Here is a 5,164-nt window from a genome sequence, read left to right on the forward strand (position 1 = left end):
GGTCTGCTGACTACAAAATTGCCCTATTTCTTCATGCTAGTAATAATGGCCTATTACAAAATTGACCACTATACTATATTGTAGTCCACAGGCTACAAAGACTGACTCTCCCTCTCTCAGCGTATGGCGTGTTGGGTTTGGATATATAACCCCTTCCCAAATTTCCATGTCAAAAATTCTTATGGAGAGAGAAAGTTGTTGGCATGGTGCTTTAAACCAAAATCAAAATATCTCTCTTTCTCTCTCTCTCTCTCTCTCTCCAAAGACATGGTTTCAGTTAATACTTTCATAACCCATACATGCGTCGCTGGAAGTAATTTCCAAATCAAGGTATAACAACCTCTTAATGAAACCCTAGAAAGAGAAACCTGCCAAAACAAGTTAAAAGACAAAACCTTAATGGAGTGTTGGCCAAAACAATTTAAAAGACAGAAAACCGTAATGGGGTGTTGGCCAAAACAAGTTAAGAGACATAAAATTGTCTGACCTACTTAGACTACTCTGCAGACAATTTAGAGCTCTCTTTCTCTAGCAGTATCATCCTCTCTCTCTCCATTATCCAATTCTTCAGGAACTATAAGCAGGGGACTCGTTTGGCAACAAATAAACATGGGTCGATTTAAATATCAAAATGTCATATTTGCATAATGAAAACAAGATACTGCTTAAGCAAATCCAAGTATTCGACCTCACCTTGAATTCCTAGCTACTTAAACCTTTAGTTGTCACTGAATATCTCTTATGCTCTTTATAATGATACTTTGTTTTTTTTAAAAAAAAAAAAAAAAAAAATTATTGGGTTATTCTTCCTCTAACTGTAACTATCATTTTGAGATATATAGTTGTTTTGATGGATTATTCTTTTGGGAAATATAATGTATCGTTATTTATGAAATTTATTGTTAATCCTAGATTCTTGATTTACAATGTACTTATCTATAAACCAAAATTCTTAATTCTAAAGTTATTCTTTTTGAAAAGTTTTTTGAAAAAATATGAAATATGGATGTATCAGTTTCATTAAAAAAATGTTATTTTTTTTAGATCTTTAAAAACTCACAGTTCTTAACGAATTTCAAAAAATCAGATTTTTTGAAACAAAATCGTCATGTAATTTGAGACTTACTAAATATGGTATAAAAAATAGGAAAAAAATAGTAGCAAAATAAAAGAGAGAGAAGAAAAAGCTAACCTATGCCACAAGGCTAATTGTCATAATAATAGGCTAAATCTAACATTGGGCTATTCACATCTCTAATTACGGTAATACTTTAGGGCAAGCTTTCTATGGTTCCCCTACAAACATAAAACTTATACATTTTCCTTTATCCAACCATCCATTTTGAATGGAGGGCTAAGATTGTCCCAATCATAATGTCACGTCTCTATACTATTTTATTTGTAATTTTTTTGTATAAACTATTTTGATACCAAATTTTCGACGTCCAATCCTCTATTAAACGTGCACTTGTAAAAAATATAAAAACATATTTCTAATAAAATAAAATGATCAAAATACTCTAAAAGATTCAAGGGGTATTTTTGTCATTATATTTTACCAAAAAATTATGTTTTAATATTTTTTGTAGATATGCCTCAATGAGAGGATGGTACATACCAAATTTCATAATCATACAATTATTATAAAAAAATTAAAAATAAAATATTTTAAAGCGTCCGATCTAAGATCAAATGGAGAGCGATTCACTTGATCAAAATTGAACAGCTGGATGGTAGAAAAAATATAAATCTTCCATATTATAGGAGAAGTATAAAAGTCTTTCGCTATAGTTAATTTTTTCTGTGAGATAATAAAGGCAAAACAAGCCCAACTTAGTGCTAAACCTTTCCTAGTTCGAACTGAGGATATTTTAGAAAAATATAAAATTGTCAGAGGTGTTTTGGTAATATAGGTTCTCTTATAAACGGCTACTCAGAATAGAACACATGACCTCTTGTATGAGAGGAACGACCAGGTTCATAATGTGGACTTTGGAAACGTTCTCTTTTATAGAAACTCACTTATTTCCATTTCTTATTATATTTGAATAAAAATAATAATGACACCTTAATCTGGTAACCAACATTTATTGCTCTTTTTCTTCCTCTTTTCCATTGTTTTCTTGCGAACTTAGTGTCGGCTACATGCCTTATTCCTAAACAAGAAAGATGTCGCCAATTAATCTTCTAAAACATTAGACCCATCATTGATTTTTCCGTAAGATTAGCCTATGTATGATAGTATAAGTTAGGGAAAAGCGGGACTTAGCCCACGGGCTAATAGCGTAGTGTTAGCTCACGGTTCAGATTGTATATGAGTCAATCTAATGGTCACGATCTCATTTCGTACGTGAATTTTTATTTTTTTGTATAAATTCAAAACACTTGAAATTTTATGCGTTCATTCTTCTCATCAAGTCGCACTTAATAAAAATATTAAAATATAATTTGTAATATATAAATTGATCAAAACACCCCTAAAAATCTTTGGAGCTATTTTGGTCAATCTATTTCTTGTATATTATTTTTTAAATTTTTTTTCGATACTCCTATTTTTAAAGAATAGACACTCAAAATTTCAAGTGATTTGTAATTATAGAAAAAAATAAAAATTTAAATACGAAATACAATCGTGATCATTGGATCAGTCTCATATTCATTCTGAGTCGTTGGTTAACACTGTAGCTGTTAGCTTGTAGGCTAACACCAACCTTTCCCTATAAGTTAATTAGGATCGAACTGCAAACTATTTATGATATGTGTGTGTGTTTGTGTATGTGTGTGTGGGAAAAGGCCTAAGGGCATACTAATATAGTAAACGCCAATGGCCCATATTGGATCTGGGCCGATCTGACGATCTCGAATGTCCAGTAGTGTTTTAAATTTTAATTTTCTTTCTACAAATCGGATTGATTTGAAATATGGGACGTATGTACATAAAAAATAGGTGAATCTTCGAAAAAATATAAAAAAAAATATTATATATATATATATATATATATTGGAAAAGTTTATATATAGCCTAGGCTCTAAACAATCAAATTAGAGCGTACCCCAAAACTTTCACTTGAAGAGGTTGTTTTGATGCTCAAATTGATCACTCGACAATGAGATGCATGGACATTAGAAAAATATAGATTTCAAATTTTGGAAATAGTGCATCTTGCGATGTGTTTTTCGACCGTCAATTTTCAAGATTTTCAAGTTTTCATAAATCTGCTTGATTTACACTATGTTTTATGTTTTAATTTTTATAACTAAAGATGAAAATGTAATTTAAGGCTATCACAAAACTTTCTAGCATTGAAACTATATTTTTTTATACTATCTAAATTTTATTATTTTTTTTAGCATTATTAATCTAATGATGATAACGCTATATTAAAATTTTGGGAATAAAAAAATCCTTCTGAGGCCTATATCTAACCATCTCAATAAAATGAACCGCTTATATTAATTAGGCTAAAATGAAAACTTTCTAGAGTATTTTTTCAAAATTTTCTTTTTGGTGATTGTTTTTCATAATGAAAAGAGTGTACATTTAAAAATTAAAGTCAAACAAATATCTTTAACATGACTTTTGAAGATGATTACATTATACTACTATACAACCGTTGCATGAAATCATTCCTCTATATATATATATATATATATATAGATATATATATATATATATATATATATATATATATATATATATATATATATATATATAAATAAAAGAAAACTACCTTTCTTACCAATATATGATTAGTCTACCGATATGTTTTTTTCGAAAATTTCTTTACCAATTTACTTACGCACTTAGCCACCAAACCCTCTAGGATCCAATAAATGAAGTAGACCTCAGTCCCACTGCACTATAAAAAGTCCAGCCTCCAGGGCCAAAGGACATTCAGAGAAGGTAGAGAGATAAATAGGACGCATATAGTTGTTTGTGATAACGAGAGAGAGAGAGGAAATGGGTTTTACTCTGCATAAACTCGTGCTGGTAATTTTGGTTGTTCATGCACTCCGGTGCACCATTGAGGCCAAGGTGCAGCGACCCCGCTGGTGTGTTGTTCGCAGTGGTGTCCCTCGACCCGAATTGTACGCAGTCAAGATGTATTGCTGCGAAAGGATGGAGTGCCCAATCGCCTTTTCGGAGGATCCATGTAACCGTGACATTCATCTCAAAGTTAACCATTTATCAGTATGGGTTTCACTCGCAGCTGTGATTTCAATGGCACAGCCACTATCACAACTACGAACCCCAGTAGGTTTATTCTCTCTTTTTGCTTTCTCTGTTTTCACTGTTGGTTTTGTTTTCCTCTTTTACTGCTTTTATTTTTCTAAGAAACACTAATCCAATTGCACTTTCTTATGCTTGCAGGTGCGACCGTCTGCATGATCAAGCCCATCGGGCACTAGGAAGCACCACATAGATGCTTGTGCCGCTTTCTTAGGATGTACACTTATGAATTGGATTACTTACAAGTATGTAAAATGTTAAATAGTGGATCCGTCATGAATATTTTCATAACGTTTCTCTAAAATTGGCTAAACACTCCTGAGAAGGGAATTCGAGACACTGGGAGCACATACGTATTTCTTTTGGATTAATAGGAGTTCTTCCTCTCTTATTGTTAAAAGGATTTATTCTGCTCTTCTAATGTGTTTCATTTGCACTCACGGTTGTTTCATTTATCAGCCGAACCCAGTTAGTTAGGAAAAGGCTTTGAATATGATGATGATGATAATGATGGTTTATTCATTTATTTCGGATATGTGGTTGGTCATTCGTTCTAGATGTCTTTTATGTGATTGTTCTCTAAAGGAAGAAATTGTCAACTGATGATATGGTACAAGGATGTACAACAATAAGAAAACAAGCAATAAATAGACCACGAATCACAAAATATGATCTATTCTCCACTTCTGAATGCGTTAACTTGCATAAAAAGAGGTTCTCTTTTCCCCTTCCTTTACTTTTTGCTTTTTTGATGCCAATCCAATAAGTAAGATATTTCTTTGTCACACTATATGGATATACTCTTTAAGCTAGGGTTAATGATTTTTCTTTTTATGTTTAGGTGGGTGAGTCAATAGGGAGAGGCCCTGCTTTTGGTAGGAATTGAGTTTAGAATGTAGCGTTGCAAGTCATCAAGCACTAACCAATTAAGCC

The 5,164-nt window shown here is 32.0% G+C and overlaps 1 long non-coding RNA gene across 1 annotated transcript; it reads left to right on the plus strand.

Annotated features, from left to right (window-relative positions):
• The first annotated feature begins 3,899 nt into the window (after positions 1 to 3,899).
• LOC148781988 (uncharacterized) lies at positions 3,900 to 4,727 on the plus strand. The gene is made up of 2 exons (XR_016056152.1): positions 3,900 to 4,255; positions 4,373 to 4,727. It is a non-coding gene; the product is annotated as an uncharacterized LOC148781988 (long non-coding RNA).
• The last annotated feature ends 437 nt before the right edge of the window (positions 4,728 to 5,164 follow it).

This window comes from Amborella trichopoda, chromosome 5 (assembly GCF_054954075.1).
Source record: "Amborella trichopoda isolate Santa Cruz 75 chromosome 5, AtrichopodaSantaCruz75HAP2 v2.0, whole genome shotgun sequence".
Taxonomy (NCBI): Eukaryota; Viridiplantae; Streptophyta; class Magnoliopsida; order Amborellales; family Amborellaceae; genus Amborella; species Amborella trichopoda.